This window comes from Apodemus sylvaticus, chromosome 11 (genome assembly GCF_947179515.1).
Source record: "Apodemus sylvaticus chromosome 11, mApoSyl1.1, whole genome shotgun sequence".
Lineage (NCBI taxonomy): Eukaryota > Metazoa > Chordata > Mammalia > Rodentia > Muridae > Apodemus > Apodemus sylvaticus.
In genome coordinates, this window is record NC_067482.1 from 84699723 (window position 1) to 84718046 (window position 18324).

General features: G+C 37.6%; 1 non-coding gene across 1 annotated transcript; it reads right to left on the reverse strand.

Annotated features, from left to right (window-relative positions):
- Nucleotides 1-7298: 7298 nt before the first annotated feature.
- On the reverse strand, nucleotides 7299-7350 carry LOC127696883 (small nucleolar RNA SNORD44). Its single transcript, XR_007980332.1, has one exon. It is a non-coding gene; the product is annotated as a small nucleolar RNA SNORD44 (small nucleolar RNA).
- Nucleotides 7351-18324: the final 10974 nt, after the last annotated feature.

The following is an 18324-nucleotide window of genomic DNA, read 5'->3' on the forward strand; positions in this document are numbered from 1 at the left end:
TATTTTCTATCTCTCCTCTGATGCTCCTCACTCACTCCTCCTCTTACAGTACAGAGTTAGAAGAAGGCATGCATGGGCAGTTAACCCTGCCAGAGTGGTTTTTAGAAAAGCTGTGCAGATTTAACCAGAGCATGAGTTTGAAACAGATGAGCTGAATTAGGAAATTTCGATAGGGATGGATGTGTGACTGTGCAGCCCTAGTGAACTGATCCTGCAGTTTCTTTTCTTTAACATTTTGCCTTATAGACTGCTAGTACATTTCACAGTGTGGTGCATTAGTGGCTTCCCAAGGCACATCCTAATAACTCCAACACATGGTTCATGACTAAAGCGCATCAGAAGCTTGTTCTGCAGATTCTGTTCATTGCTTCCAACTTCTTGTTGTTCTGAGTCACCTCTGCCTGCGAATTATTTGGAGTACCTGCCCATGGTGTAGTGGAAGCTAGATGAACCCTTTCTCTCAGACTCACAGAACTGAGAAGGGCCTTGGACTCTGTGTTCACAGGAGCAGCTCATAGCCAGTCATTCAGCCATCAAGAAGCCAGTGTTTGGCTCTTTACCTGGGCTGTCTGTTTGGGATTCCTCAGAACCTCATTGTTAAGTTTTTGTCTTGTCCTTCTTTATGTAGAGCACATCCTGAGTGACATTTTTCATGAGAGATCTTTGTCTTCTAAGTCCTAGTGTTAAATTTCAACTCTAACTGCTTTTATTTCTCATTGTTGCCATGATAAATTGCCATAATTGAGCTGCTTTAAATATCATAAAAGCACATTCTTCCAGTTCTAGAAGTCAGAGATCTAAATGCTCTCCTGAAGGGTCTATGTGAGAATCTGCTTTGGTACCTGTTCTAGATACCTTTCTTAGTTTATGGCCCTTTCCTCTTCTGTTGCAGTGGCATTGAAAATTAGAGATGTATTGCAGTTCTTTAACAGAATGTTATTTTCTCTGTTCTAAAAAGAACAGAATTGCTGGCCAGTGTGGAGAACAAACTACCCAAAACAGCAAAGTAAATTGAGTTGCTCAGTCACTTGGTCAGGGGATTACCACTCCCAAAGTCTCATTTATTTTCAATTATTGTCTTAGTTAAGGTTTCAATGCTGTGAAGAGACCCTGTGACCACAGACACTCTTATAAAGGACATTTAACTGGGGGATTGTTTACTGGTTCAGAGGTTCAGCCCATGATCATTATGGCAGGAAGCTTGGTAGCATCTATGGCACTGGAGGAGCTTAGAATTGAAAATATTGTTCTGATGGCATCAAAGAGAAGAGTAGGTTTCAGGTAACTAGGACAAGGATCTTAAAGCCCACATCCACAGTGACAAACTTCATCCAACAAGGTCACATATCCTCCAATAAGGCATATGTCCTAATAGTACACCTACCCGGGCCAAGAATATTGAAACCACCACATTCTACTCCCTGGCCCCCACAGGGTTGTTAAAACAAAAGTCTAGAGGGGCTTTTCCTAGTCTGGAAGCTGCTATGCCTCCTCCCATAATGATAATGGACTGAATTGCATAACCTGTAAGCAAGCCTTCAATTAAATGTGTTTTAAAATAAGAATTGCTGTGGTCATGATGTCTCTTAAAAGCAGAGAATCTCTAACTAATACAGAAGTTGGTACCAGGGGTAGGGTATTGCCTTGATAGGCCTGGCCATGCTATTGTTTGGACAAATATGAATTTGGGAATTTGGGGTTTGGAAAGCAGTGGAATGCTTTAAGAGAGGGCTTTATGGGCCATCCTAGTAGGAATATGGAAGACATTGGCATTGAGAGTTATTTGGCCTGGCTATGGAGGTTTCAAAGGAGAAAAATTTTAGTATGTGATTTACAGACTGATTTTGTGATGTTTTGGTGAAGAATGTTGCTGCTTTTTGCCCTTGTCTGAAGAATGCAAAGTAGATTTAGTCCAACTTAAAAACTCCCCCAAAGTCTATGGAAATCTCAACAATGTTAAAAGTCCCCAAATTAAAGACTCAGAAGAGATTCATCCAATCACACAACTGAAATCCCTAAAACAAGATAGGAAACCAGTTGAGCAAACTCCAAATTCTGAATCTCCATGCCTGATGTCAAAGTGGTCTTCCGATCTCCAACTCTGTTTTCATCTTTGTTGACTGCAACAAACTACTTTCTTTTGGACTGGTTCCACTTCCTGTTAGCAGCTTTCCTCAGCAGATATCCCATGGCTCTGACATCTCAACTATCTCAGGGTCTTCAAGCCAACTTCAGTGTTACAGGTTCTTGTTCAAATGTCTGAGATCCAAACATGATTTTCTGGGCTCTTCCAAAGGGCTTGGGGTCACATCTCCAGTCTCCCTCTGTAGAACTCTATGTTCTAGTTGATTCCACTCCACTGTTGCTTCAGTCGTCACATGGTATTTGCATTTCCAATATGCTAGGGTCTTCTGTTAAAGCTAGGGTTCACTAATAACCTCTCATAGGTTCTCATCATAGTGCTAAATTTCAGCTTCTTTGGAACTTCTTTCAATCCTGGGCTGTCAACTGCAATTGAAGCTACACCTTTACCAATGGCCTTCTCTGGCCTCTCATAGTGCCAAGCCTCAGCTTCTCTCCATGACCCCCTTATACCTTCAAAACCAGTACCACCTGAGTGATTCTTATATATTACTAGTCCATCTGCAGCAAGAGGTACAACCTTGGCTATCTCTGGAACACAGCTTCTTTGTACTCTCAGAAAACATTTCCCAGATTTTACTTCAGTGATGCTGGTCTCTTTTTAATCACCACTAATTTCTTAGCTCCTAATAACCAGCATCAATTGTCCCAGTATTCCTTTTTACTTTTGACTCTATAGCCAGAGCCACATGGCTGAAACTGTTGAGTTCTGCTGCTTGCTGGGGCTGGAACATGACCCCATTTTTCTGTTACATTATTACCAGCTTTCTGTTTTCCAACTCCTTTGCTCCCTAAACTTGGCTGTCCTAGAAGTTGCTTTGTAGATCAACCATGAAATCAGAAAACTGCATGCCATTCTCCTAAGTGCTAGGAAAAGTGTGGTCTATTATGGCTATACTTAAGGTTTTCTCTGCTTAACAACTTGCTTCTTAACAGGATAGCTTTGAACTCAGAGATTTGCTTGCCTCTGTTTCCTGGAATTAAGGGTATGTACTGCCTGGCTTGGGCCTAAGTTTTTCATGGTCACTATGACTCAAGAAATAAATCAGAAGCCTGTCATTATTTTCTGGATTATAGTTCATTCCAAATTAAAAATCCAAGTGAAAACAACAACCAAGTAATAATAAGACCTAATATTATGTGACTATTCCTTGTTCAATGGTAGACACATAGACAATATGTTTAGTTGAGTGGGATATTGCAACAAAATCACTACTCCTTTAATCTGTTTTTTTCCTTGAATAGAGGACTCAGCTTCCTAGTTTCCCATTAACAATTGAACTGTACATTTCATATTTTTACTTTCTAAGCTTTCTAGGAATGTTCAAAATGTTCTTCACGTGATTTAACCAGAGAACTATGTCTCTGTTGGTCTTTTTTAAGACTTCCCTTATCAATGCAATTAATATAAATCTCTTAACCTTAGGCTCAGGTAGACTCTTCAGAGAAGGGCAATGAGCAACCACATTCTTCACCAAAATATCATAAGATCAGTCTCTTGGCCACATATTAAAATTATTCTCCTCTGAAACTTCTAAAGTCAGGCTTCCACAGTTGAAATCACCTCCAGCAACAAAGTTTTTCCTATTTCTAGTAGGATAACCCATTACACCCCACTTAAAACATTCTACTATATTACAAATCTGAAGACCCAAATTCCACATACTTTCAAACAAAAGCATGGTCAGGCATATGACAGCAATACTACAGTCCTTTGAACTTCTGTCTTCGTTTGTATTTTACTTTTTTGAACAGACACCTTGAGCAAAGCAGCTCTTATAAGTACGACATTTGATTGGGGATTGCTTATAGTTTCAAGGTTCAGTCTATTATTAAGGCGAGAGCATCCCAGTATCCAGGTAGGCATAACACAGAAGTTGCTTAGAGGTTTACATCTTCATCTAAAGGGTGCAAGGAGAAGACTATCTTCCAGGCATCTTAAAGAGGGTCTTAAAGCCCATGCCTAACAGTGAAACACCTACTCCACGAAGGCCACACCTATTCTAACAAGGCCACAACTCCTCCAAATAGTACCACTCCCTAGGCTAAGCATATTCAAATCACCACAGTGTGATTGAGTGTGTGCGTGTGTGTGTGTGTGTGTCTGTGTGTGTGTGTGTGTGTAGGTGTGGGTATGTGGGTGGATGTGTTTATGTGGGTGTTTGTGTGTGTGTTTGCCTGTGTGCCTGTGTTGTCCATTATTAGTGTTAAATGGCATATGTATTAAGAAAATAATTTTGATTTAAAACATTGAGATTACAAATTTTTATCAGTTTAAAAAAGCATATAAAACTGAAATAAGTAGACACTATTTTATTTCTTAAAATAAAAAATAAATAAACCCAACTTTTAAAATTATTTCTAAGACATGTCTGATAAAATCTTATACCGCCCATTGATTAGTTCTGTAAATATATTTTAAAATACCATATATGTAAAAAATTAAAAGCTCATTTATATTACACTATAAAAGATTTTCTATTTTTTCTTAAGACCATCCTCTGTGCTCATGTATCCTTTTTCTTCTTGGTTACAGAACAAATAAAATATTTATTTCATGATACATCTTTGAAAGAATGAGCTCTTACATTCTTATTTCTTTTATAATATAAACTCATTTTATTATAATAAATCCATTAACTCATAAAATGATCACATAACATCAATTAAGAGTAGCTACTCATAAACGCCTGTCATGTCCCAAACCCTATGCCTCTCAGTGAACTTCTACACAGTTCAAATTGACATTGCGAAGCCATGGTACACTACTTAGAGTTTTAAACTTGTACTGTCAATTATATTTTTATTCACTTATCCATTACAAGAAAGAAAGTAAATACAGAGCTAAAACCAGAAAAGCATCATATCCTCTTTCACAGCTCACACATCCTTCACTTGTCTAAAGCCCTTTCTTAGCAACTGAAGATATTCTTATTGTTTTCCTCCTATATTTTATACTATGTTCATATATATATATACATATATATTATACATTTTGTATATATATTATAAACAAGAATTTGAGTGTGGGATAACAGGATATTGTTTTTTATCATTCAAAACTTATGCAAGCTCACCTAATATTCATTTTAGGCTCATCAATTTTGTGAATCTCTTTTTCCTTATACTGAATGCTAAAAAATATTCAATTTTACAAACCTCAGATTTTTATTATGCACTCATCTATTTATGAACATCTAGGTTGGTTCCATTTTCTTGTCATTGTGAAAGGACTGTAACCAACATGGAAGTGTAAATATTAGGAGAGTAAAGAGTTCTCTGTGTATAAATGTGACCAAGGTCCTCTAGATTGATTTCTGTAATGGATGTACTAATTTTCAACTCCAACAGTAGTATATAAGCTTTCTATTTCTCTTTATCCTCTTCAATATTTGTTGCCAGATTTCCTGATGTTAGTCATCCTAAGAGGTCCTGAGGCAGCATCTCCAAGTTGCTTTAATTTGCATTTCCTGAAGACAAGGGATGTTGAACTCTTTTAAAATTAGTTGCTGGCAATTTGTGTCTCTTTTGATGAAAATTGTCTACTCAAATTATTACCCTTTTGTTGATTGCAAATTTATTTTATTGTCACTTAATTTCTGCTGTTGTTGATAAATTTTTAACATTAGCCCCTTGCCTAAGGTAAAGTTGATAAGCACTTATATTTTAATTTGCACTTTTCTTCTGCTTTAAATATTTTGAATATATTTAAAATTCACTTGTTGGTGTCTTGATTTGAAGGTATCACTTATTTTGTATTAAATCACATTTGATTAGGTAAAACTATACCTCTTGGTTTCCCAGTGCCTTCTAGCATTTCTAGGTTTTTAGATTTATTCACTAGCAATAATTTTCAATGTTTTTCACCATGGAAACTTCATTTGGACTTTATTTCACTCATGTTTTTCTTGTTCCCTTTCTTCAATGCCCTTTTCCCTTCTTGTAGATCTCTGTTAGATTAGAGTACAGAGAGTATGCATTCTTGTCTCAGCCCATATTTTAGTGGAAATATTCAACTCTTCACCACTTAGTATAGTGGTTGGCAACAGGTTTAGCACACATACTTACCATTATATTAAGTTGAAATCCTTCTATTCCTACTCTGTTACTTAGTCTTCTTAATTTAATTTTGCTAGATACACCTAAGTAGGCTTTCTTCATTTCTGATAGATTTGTCACATTTCCGAACACACATTTCCGTGTGTGTGTGTGTGTGTGTGTGTGTGTGTGTGTGTGTGTATTTCCTTTTTCTAGTATTTTGAAATGAAGTTTATTATTAGAATATTTATTGGATTTTTTCAGTAGTATTAGTAAACTTCTCTTTGATTTTTAAATATTAACACTACCATCTATGCATTTTCTTTTTAGAACTGCTTTAGCTGTATCTCAGAAGTGCTACAATTGTAGCATTCTTCTGCAAATCTGTCGATTGTTCTACAATTTTCATTTGATTGTACCCATTTCATTGTTTCTTCTTAGGATTTTTACTATCACACTCCTCTTCATGCAGAAATTCAGTCTCTAAGCATTTATGAGTTCCTGTGGACTCTCTAGTTGTTAAGTTCTGGTTTTAGTCCACTAGAATCTGATAGATATAAAGAATTATTTTCATTCTTCTATGTGTACATATTAAGGCTTGATTTATGACTTATATTATGATTGATTTTGTAGAGGTCTCTTAAACTATTGAAAATAATGTGTATTCTTCATTGTTGGATGGCTTATTCTGTAGGTAGCTGTTAAACCAAATTGATGCATGATAGCATTCAAGTAATTAAATTTGAGTCCTGATCTACAGAAAGGAATTCATGACTACTACTGTGAACTTGTTTAAAAGTGAAGGCTGAAACCCTGAAATTGAACCGATTATTGTTATTTTGTCAAACTAACTTTTAAATAATTATATTTGTACTCATACACCTAGGTATTCTTTTTTTTCAGATGTTACATAATGCACTTTAATGGTAAAATTCTTGACAACACAATTCATATCTGACACATCTTGAAATTCAGAATGAAGAATCTTTATTCAAATTATCATTTATTTGTACTTTTAATATTGTCTATCCAGCCTCAAACTCCACCTAAAAAATTAGAGACTTTTAGTTCAGTCAAAACATTTGAATTCTCCCCACAAAACATGCCAAGCAAGCCCAACATCAGATAGAGATCTTCACATTACTCAGCATTTGCTTGTCATCATGCAGACACCTGGGTATTCTTAACTTTAGAGGAACGTCTGTGTTATAGAGCAGCAGTCAATGCAGAGACTCATAAATAAGAGAGTGAAAAAAATAAATGACTATGAGTGCTCAGCCCTAAATTGGATATGTTTATCAAGCCCTGCACCAAGGCTCAGAGAAGACAGGGGAGAAAAATTCAAGAGCCAGAGGATGATGAGGAGTGCCGTAACATGCTGTCTTCTAGACATGACATGGTCATTGGACTCATGAGCTCACTGCAGCTATGAATGACTGTACAAGACTGCTACATGATCAAGCCAGTCAAAATTCTAGCACAAATGGTGAATAGCTCAGTCAGACATACCTCTAACTGAGGAGCTATAGGCAGTTGATTACTGCTGGGGGAGGGAGCATAATTCTTTGTGGATGTAGCCATTGGTACATGACCCTATAGCCATTTACTTTGGGCAATACTAATTGGTCTTAGTGGGTTAAAAAATAATGGCCCTCAAGTAGAGATAATATTTTCTTTTAAAAGAAGAGGACACGGAATTGGGAAGGGCAATGTGTTGGAGAAAGTCTGGGGAAAATTTAAGGGGATAAAACAAGATTATATTTTATTTTATACATACATTAAATTCTCAAGGGATATTCATTCACATGAGTGCTGAAATGAAATATAAAGCATTCTGCCTTCAGTCATTATTTCTTGCAGTTTGGAAGATGCAGCTTTTCTTTTTATCTCATCATTTTAGCCATTTTCTCAGGAAGGTGAGGGCTGCTACTTTCAGTAATGCAAACAAGATAAAGAGTGTCCTCATTTGCCTGCATTTGCAATTTGGGGGCATTAGGTTACTGCAGTTTGTACTTACAAAGACACTTCCCTCATTGGCTGGGAAGCATTGCCACCTTTTTTGTTTCATAGACCCCTAGCACAGATTTGCTTTTCTTCTCACCTGTATTATATGGGGACATAATTGTCCATTGTCAAAATCTTGCACCAAAATCTTCTATGTACTTCTGAATCTGATTCCTTGTAGCTCATTCAGACCATAGTGAGGGATGAAGGAGAGAAGAGCTATGAGTCTCTCAGATTCAAACTCCCAAGCATTCCTCGAACAATGTGTACAGGCTGCAGTGTGCAAGTTGCTTCCTTGAGCAGCCTGTATACAGAGTTTCCAGAAATCTAGATTATACCGCTTTGCCTTTCTGGGCACCTAATGCCCCTTCCCGTGAACGTATTTCCTTGACAGAACCCTACCTATTTTCTATAATTTGGTGACAGTTGGCTTCTTTACAAAGGAAAGCTCCACCTACTCTTCTTATTTTCTACAGCTCCTTCTCCTGTTTTTGCTGTTTCCCATGGATGTGGTTTTTATTTACTTAGTTTTATTTTGTTTTTCTTCCATTAGATCTCATATACTCAACATCTACTTGCCCCAGGCTCAGAGGTTCTTTATATAACTCACTTTACATATTCCACAGTTTTTGTAAATCTCTGAACTTAATAGATATGGAATTAATCTTTCATTATGGGACATTGAGATTTGAGTTTTCAAAATAAAAGAATAATATGAAAAGCGTATAACATACATTTAAATTTGGGATATCTATCATCTATGTATCAAAGTATCTATGTATCTATGTTTCTATGTGTCTATCATTTATCTATCTATCTATCTATCTATCTATCTATCTATCTATCTATCTGTCTATCTATCACCTATCTACTAAATTTTCTTAGCAAGACTTCACTAAAGGTAGGAAATTTCTAGACACCATAACAGACTCTCTGTGTTATCTAAGCATCAGAGGCATCCTAAGATTTCACTTTCCTGTTTAAGAATTTTTATCAGAGCAGCTGAGAGCTCAACAAAGGCAGTTTGGAAAGCACTAGTGTTTCAGTCTCCCTTAGACCTATAGTGTCCCAATCCAATCTGATCATCCCATGGGATAGCTGAATAGTTGTGAGTTCTACTTCAGCAACACGAGCTCTGTACCTCACACCCTCTCCTAAGCTGTACTAGGATGTGCCACTGGAGGTCCTAGATGGTAATTATCCCGCTTCCAAGAAAGATGTTTTATTTCCTTTCCATTTTGCTCTTTCTCCATTTAGGTAATATTAATCGAGCATTGTTTATATTCCAGGCATGGTACAGGTCATATGAATTCAGAAAAGACCTGTTTACTCTTAGGCGTGTCAAATACAAGGACAGAAGTCACTTCAATATGAGATAATGTAGAGAAAGATTTAGAAAAGAGCCTGTGGAGTAAGCACAAATTCCAATCATTAGCACACACTTTCATCCATATTGCTATTTCTGGAAAGTATACTAATATTCAAGGCAAGCGTGGCTGGGACTGGATTGAGGGTTTTGTTTTTTTTTTTTTTTTTTCACTTCAGCCTATATGTTGCAGGGCATTGACACAGCTTAGAGAAAAGTGGTAAGCCTACTGACAAGGCTGTTCTGAGGAGAATTAATAAAACTCAAGTGCAAGATAAACATCCAAGTCCTGTTTTCTGAGCATCCAACATTACTATAAAGGGAAGGCCTATTTTCAAAATCTCATTGAAATTTCTGTCAACCAATATACCAGAACTAATTCTGGGTGTCTGAAAATACCTCATGTGAGTGTGTGTGTGTATGCATGTGTGCGTGTGTGTGTGTGTGTGTGTGTGTGTGCGTGTGTGTGTGCGCATGCACAAAACTGAATATAGTTTCCTAGAAGTGTCTCTGCAGTCATTGGCTTATTACACAGGGCATCTTGAACTTGAAATCAGAATGTTGGGGCAATGTTTCTGCTATCTAATTCTAATGTGACTCTGATCAGTGCCATGGGAAATCTAGGTCTCTGCTTCCTTTTTATAAATTGGTATTAAAATAATATCAGAGACCAATATCATTGCTTAATGGGGGTCATTTGCAATTCAGATGAAGTATGTCTTTGCAAAAGTGCTACCTCTGATAAAAAGGAACTATTCACAGACCATCAATCACATGCCTGAATGAGAAAAGATTTTGTTCCTTAATTTAAACACTTAGAACAATAATCCAAACTAGCTCAAGTCCTGTGAATCACCCATTCTTGTTCCATACCTTACATCATCTCCTGTCTGTACAGTGAGCAACACTTGCATCCTGTTTCAAATCATACCAAGAGGCAGTTCATCAGGCTTTCCAAGTCTATGCAAGGCCAGTGGAGCTGACATGAAGACAACAGTGGTGGCCTGCTGCCCAGGTTCAGAGCTAGCTGTGGAGGTAAGGTCCTTTGGAAATAAGGAGGAGTGACAGCAATATGTGACCTTTATGTCAAACATGCTAACTGATCTACAAATCAGGGGACTCCAAGAGGTCGTACACCTTAAAGATGGTTTAGATCCAAGATACTACACAGCAGCATTGTCCTAAACTTATTCCTTGTCACTGACTTGAAGTTTGTGACCAGTGCTGCTGGGCTCTTGAAGGCACCCTTTCTTCCTTTCTGGAACTCTCTCCTGCACTGGATTGTGGCAGCCCCCTTTCTCATAAACACTCCTACTACCTGATACACCTCAGAATATCTCTTAATATTCCAGTTTTTTTTTTTAAAAAGGAACAACCTCAATTTTTACCTTTTGTCATAAATTCTGGTTGATGTTAAAACTCTCTTAGAAATGTACAGCTTTCCGTGGAAGTTCATCCTGCTTGGGAGAGAAGTTTCTTTTTGACACGAGATCTCTCTTTATATTGCTCCTGCTAGCTTCACATTTATGGATAAGGGAGGGGCTCAAGTAATTCTGTTGCCTCAGTCTCCTGAGTATCTGACATTATAGTGTATATCACAATGGCAAAACCAAACCAAATGATGTGTGCTCATATCCAATGTACAATAAGATCTATCTTTATGTTTTATTCTAGTTCATTTTTAATCTTCAGAAAAGCCACGAGGTAAAAAGTGCTAATAGCCCTCAGTTTCTCAGTGATACATGAAGTAAAGTAATATTTCCAAACTCCCTCTCTGAGGATCTAGGGTGGCCAGGCTTCTCCCATGCTTTCTTGAATATGTCTGAGGTATACTTAATATCCTGCTCATTCCGATATATTTCTGTTTTTAGTAATTCCATGACTCAATAAATTAATTCAGAAAAGCTTGTATATTCTGTGTGAGACTAATGCATTTCTACAGTTACTTATGTTTCCTCAAAATTCTCTGAGGTATTTTTTCATTGTGCTGGCTACTTTTATATCAGGTTGATACAAGCTAGAGTCATTTATTAGGAAGGAACCTCAGTTAAGAGAATGCTTCCATAAGATGGGACTGTAACTTAGCATGTATAGCATTTTATTAATTAGTAATTGATGGCAGAGTCCCATCTCTGGGCTGGTGGTTTTGAGTTCTATAAAAACGCAGTGTGAGCAATCCAAGAGTAGCAAGCCAGTAAGCAGCACCCCTCTATGGCTTCTGCCTCAGGTTCTTCCTCCAGGTTCTGGCCTGCTTGAGTTCGTGCCCCCCTCAATGATTAATGGAAATGTAAGTGAAAAAAAATAAATGAACAGGAAAAAACATTTGTTCTCTATTCCATCCATTTGCATGCAAAATTCATGATGTCCTCATTCTTAATGCTGAATAGTACTCCATTGTGTAAATGAACCACATTTACCCATTCTTCCATTGATGGGCATCTGGGTTGTTTCCAGCTTCTGGTTATGATAAATAAGACTGCTATGACCACAGAGGAACATGTGCCCCTGTGGCATGGTGAGATGTTTTCTGGGTATATGCTCAAGAGCGGTATAGCTTGGTCTTCAGGTAGGCCTATTTCTAATTTTCTGATGAACCTCCAGATTAATTTCCAGAATGGTTGTACCAGTTTGCAGCCCCACCATCAGGGGAGGAGTGTTCTTCTTTCTCCACATTCTCACCAACATGTGCTGTCACCTGAATTTTTGATTTTAGCTATTCTGATCAATATAAGGTGGAATCTCAGGGTTGTTTTGATTTGCATTTGCCTGATGACTAAGAACTTTGAACATTTAAGTGCTTCTCGACCATTCAAGACTCCTCTATTGTGAATTCTATGTTTAGTTCTTAACTCTATTTTTGATTGGGTTGTTTGATGTTTTAAAGATTAGATCCTTGAGTTCTTTATATATTTTGGATATTAGTTCTCTATTGAATGTGGGACTAATATGAAGTGATAGTGAAGATATGGTTTTCCAAATCTGTAGGTTGCTGATTTGTCCTATTGACTGTCCTTAGCCTTACAGAAGATTTTCAGTTTCACATGGTCCCATTTATCAATTCTTGATCTTAGAGCCTGAGCCATTGGAGTTTTATGTTGTGGTCCTTAATCCACTTGTGCTTGATCTTTGTACAAGGTGACAAATATGGATCAATTTTCATTTTTCTATATACATACTGCCAGTTAGAGCAACACCATTTATTGAAGCTGCTTTCCTTTTCCCGTTGTATATTTTTGGCTTATTTGTCAAAGATCAAGTGTCTATAAGTATGTAGTTTTATTTCTTGGTCTTCAATTTTATTCCATTGATCAATGTGTCAGTCTCTGTACAAATACCATTCAATTTTTATCACTATTGCTCTGTAGTACAGCTTGAGGTCAGGGATTGTGATTCCCCCATAAGTTCTTTTATTGTTAAGAATTGTTTTTGCTATTCTGAGTTATTTGTTTTTCCATATGAAATTGATAATTTCCTTTTCCATGTATTTGAAGAATTGTGTTGAAATTTTGATGGGGATTGTATTGAATCTGTGGGTTGCTTTGGTAGGCTGACAATTTTTACTATGTTAATTCTACCAATCCATGAGCATGGGAGAGCTCTCCATTTTCTGAAGTCTTATTTGATTTCTTTCTTGAAAGACTTGAAGTTCTTCTCATACAGATCTTTCACCTGTTTGTTTATAGTTACCCCGAGATAGTTTATATTATTTGTAGCTATTATGAAAGGTGATGTTTCCTCAATTTCTTTCTCAGCCTGTTTCCTGAGTGAGATAACTCAGACCCCAAGTGACTTACATGGTATGTACTCACTAATAAGTAGATATTAACTAAAAAGTACAGAATACCCAGGATACAATCCACAGAACTCAAGAAAATTAACAAGCTGAAGGTCCCAAGTAAGTATGCCTCAGTTCCACTTGGGAGGGAGAAGAAAGCAATCAAATGGGGCAAAGGGAGGGAGGGGCTTGAATAGGAGAGGGGTAGGGAGGGGGAAAGGGAAACATGATCATATATTGGGATGGGGAGCAGGAATGATGTGCTGAAGGGCCAGCAGAAAGAATGCAAACAGGCAATCTCAGAAGGTAGGAATCGGGAGGGGAGGCTCTAGAATGTACCTATGACCTGGGAGGTGAGAGATGCATAGGACTCAGATGGAGGGGCCTTAGATGAAATGCCTTACAGTGAGGAGAGGAAACTTGTAGAATCCACCTCCAGTAGAAAGACAGCATCAAGTGGAGGGATAGGGTTGCCATCCCTAAGTCAAAAATTTTGACCCAGAATTGTCCCAGTCTAAAAGAACTTCAGGGACAAAAATGGAGAAGTGAGTGAGGGAAAGGAGGTCCAGTGACAGGCCCAAACTGGAATCCATGTCAAGGGGAGGCTCTAAAGCCTGACACTATTACTGATGCTGTGGTGTGCTTGCAGACAGGAACCTAGCATGGCTGCCTTCTGAGAGGCACAACAAGCAGTTGAAAGAGTCAATTTTAGATACTTATAAACCAACCAATTGACAGAAGCTGGGGATCTCTGTAGTTGAATTAAGAAAAGGTTGAGGTGCTCTGGTGAGTCCAGCCTGGCAGAATGGAAGATCCAGTCCTGAGGCCTCTGGCAGGAGTCTTCCAGTCTCTGCTTCAGAATCCGGAACAGCCTGGGCAACAGGATCCAGTCCTGACGACTCTGGCAGGACCCTTCCAGTCTCTGCCTCTGGATCTGGAACAGCCTGGGCCACAGGAACCAGTCCTGAGGCCTCTGGCAGGAGCCTTCCAGTCTCTGCCTCTGGATCTGGAACAGCCTGGGCCATAGCACCCCATCTTCAGGCAGTGCAGGAGGTCAGTTGTGCACCCAGAAACCAGCTGGGAAGATGCAGCTTGCACTGGTGAGTCTAGCACTGACAACAAGACCAACTAACACCAGTGAGAACTAGATGGCAAAAGGCAAACACAGGAATGTTACTAACAGAAATAGAAATCAAGGCAATATGGCATCATCTGAAACCAATTTTCCATTGACAGCATGTCCTGGATACCTCCAACACACCAGAAAAACAAGATTTAGATTTAAAATGACCAGTCATGATGCTGTTACAAGAACACATGAAAGACATAAATAAATCTCTTAAAGAAATTCAGGAGAAAATGGATTAAAAGTTAGAAGCCCTTAAAAGGGAAGCACAAAAATCATTGAAAGAAATTCAGGAGAATACAGAAGCTAATAAGGAGGAAATGCAAAAATTATTTAAAGAAATACAGTAGAACTTTGGCCAACAGGCTGAGGTCATGAAAGAGGAAACACAAAAATCTCTTAAGGAATTATAGGAAAGCACAAAAAAGCAAGTGAAGGAGCTAAGCAAAACCATCCAGGATCTAAAATCAGAAGTAGAAACAACTAAGAAAACTCAAAGGGAGACAACTTTGGAGATAGAAAACCTTGGGAAGAAATCAGGGGACATAGATGCAAATATCAACAACAGAATACAAGAGATAGAAGAAAGAATCTCAGATGCTGAAGATACCATAGAAACCATGGACTCAACAGTTAAATAAAATGCAAAATGCAAAAAGCTTGTAACCCAAAATATCCAGGAAATCCAGGACACAATGAGAAGACCAAACCTAAGGATTATAGGCATAGATGAGAGTGAAGATTTACAACTTAAAGGGCCAGCAAATATCTTCAATAAAATTAAGGAAGAAAACTTCCCTAACCTAAAGAGAGAGATGCCCATGAATATACAAGAAACCTACAGAACTCCAAACAGACTGGACCAGAACAGAAATACCTCCCGTCACATAATAATCAAAACACCAAATGTACTAAACAAAGAAAGAATATTAAAGGCAGTAAGAGAAAAAGGCCAAGTAACATATAAAGGAAAACCTATTAGAATCACACCAGACTTCTCACCTGAGACTATGAAAGCTAGAAGATCCTGGGCAGGTCTCATGCAGACTCTAAGAGAACACAAATGCCAGCCAAAACTACTATACCCAGCAAAACTCTCAATCACCATAGATGGGGAAACTAAGATATTCCATGACAAAACCAAGTTTACCCAATATCTTTCCATAAACCCAGCCCTACAAAAGATAATAGGAGGAAAACACCAATACAAGGAGGGAAGCTTCACCCTGAAAAAAGCAAGGGAGTAACCTTTTTTCATCAAACACAAAAGAAGATAACCAATCAGATTTAAAAAATAACATCAAAAATGACAGGAAGTAATAATCACTATTCCTTAATATCTCTTAACATTAATGGGCACAATTCCCCAATAAAAAGACATAGACTAACCGAGTGGATATGTAAACAGGACCCTACATTTTGCTGCATACAGGAAACACACCTCAGTGTCAAAGACAAACACTACCTTAGAGTAAAAGGCTGGAAGACAATTTTATAAGCAAATGGTCTCAGGAAACAAGCTGGAGTAGCCATTTTAATATCAGATAAAATTGACTTTCAACCCAAAGTCATCAAAAGAGACTCTGAGGGACACTTCTTGCTTGTCAAAGGAAAAATACAACAAGAAGAACTCTCAATCCTGAACATCTATGCTCCAAATGCAAGGGCACCCTCATTCATAAAAGAAACTTTACTAAAGCTCAAAGCACACATTGCACCTAACACAATAATTTTGGGTGACTTCAACACTGCACTTTCCTCAATGGACTGATCAGGAAAACAGAAACTGAACAGGGACACAGTGAAACTAATTGAAGCTTTGGACCAATTAGATTTAACATATATATGTGTATATATAAAAATATAAATATATATATGTATATATATATATATATATACATACATATACATACACACATACACACATACACACACACACACACACACCCATATATATATAAAACATTTTATCCTAAAGCCAAAGAATATACCTTTTCTCAGCACCTCATGGTACCTTCTCCAAAATCAACCATATAATTGGTCACAAGACAGACCTTAACAAATATAAAACGATCGAAATAATCCCATGCCTCCTATCAGATCACTATGGAGTAAAAGTGCTCTTCAATAGCAACAAAAACAACAGAAAGCCCACATACACGTGGAAACTGAACAATACTCTATTCAATGATAACTTTGTCAAGGAAGAAATAAAGAAAGAAATCAAAGACATTTTAGAATTTAATGAAAATGGAGACACAACATACCCAAATCTATGGGACACAATGAAAGCAGTGATAAGATGAAAGCTCATCGCCCTGAGTGCCTCCAAAAGGAAAATGAAGAGAGCATACACTAGCAGTTTAATGACACACCTGAAAGCCCTGGAACAAAAAGAAGCTATTTCACCCAGGAGGACTAGAAGGCAGGAAATCATCAAACTCAGGACTGAAATCAATCAACTAGAAACAAAGAGAACCATACAAAGAATCAGCAAAACCAGGAGCTGGTTCTTTGAGAAAATCAACAAGATAGATAAACCCTTAGCCAAACTAACCAAAGGACACAAAGACAGTATCCAGATTAACAAACTTAGAAATGAAAAGGGGATATAACAACAAAAACTGAGGAAATTCAAAAAATCATTAGATCATACTACAAAAGCCTATACTCAACACAACCGGAGAATTTGGAGGAAATAGACAGTTTCATAGACAGATATCAGATACCAAAATTAAATCAGGATCAAATAGATCATCTAAACAGTCCCATAACCCCTAAAGAAATAGAAGGGGCCATAGAAAGTCACCCAACCAAAAAAAGCACGGGACCAGATGGCTTCAGTGCAGAATTCTATCAGACCTTCATAGAAGACCTAACACCAACACTCTTCAAATTATTCCACCTAATAGAAACAGAAGAAACACCACCCAACTCATTCTATGAAGCCACAATTACACTGATACAAAAACCACACAAAGATCCAACAAAGAAAGAGAACTTCAGGCCAATTTCCATTATGAATATCGATGCAAAAATACTCAATAAAATTCTTGCCAAGCGAATCCAAGAACACATCAAAATGATCATCCACCACGATCAAGTAGGCTTCATCCCAGGAATGCAGGGATGGTTCAATATAAGGAAATCCATCAATGCAATCCACTACATAAACAAACTCAACGAAAAAAACATATGATCATTTCATTAGATGCTGAAAAAGCATTTGACAAAATTCAGCATCATTTCATGCTAAAAGTCTTTGAAAGAACAGGAATTCAAGGCCCATACCTAAACATCGTTAAAGCAATATACAGCAAACCGGTAGCCCACATCAAACTAAATATAGAGAAACTTGAAGCAATCCCATTAAAATCAGGGACTAGACAAGGCTGTCCTCTCTCACCATATCTTTTCAATATAGTACTTCAAGTTCTAGCTACAGCAATTAGACAACATAAGGAGGTCAAGGGAATACAAATCGGTAAGGAAGAAGTCAAATATCACTATTTGCAGATGACATGATAGTATACTTAAGTGACCCAAAAAAACCTACACTAGAGAACTCCAACAGCTGATAAACAGCTTCAGCAAAGTGGCTGGTTATAAAATAAACTCAAGCAAATCAGTTGCCTTTCTATACTCAAAGGACAAGCAGGCTGAGAAAGAAGTTAGGGAAATGACACCCTTCACAATAGCCACAAACAATATAAAGAAAGTATCTTGGTGTGACTCTAACCAATCAAGTGAAAGATCAATATGACAAGACCTTCAGGTCTCTGAAAAAGGAAATGGAAGAAGACTTTAGAAAATGGAAAAATCTTCCATGCTCATGGATTGGCAGGATGTTAAAATGGCCATCTTGCCAAAAGC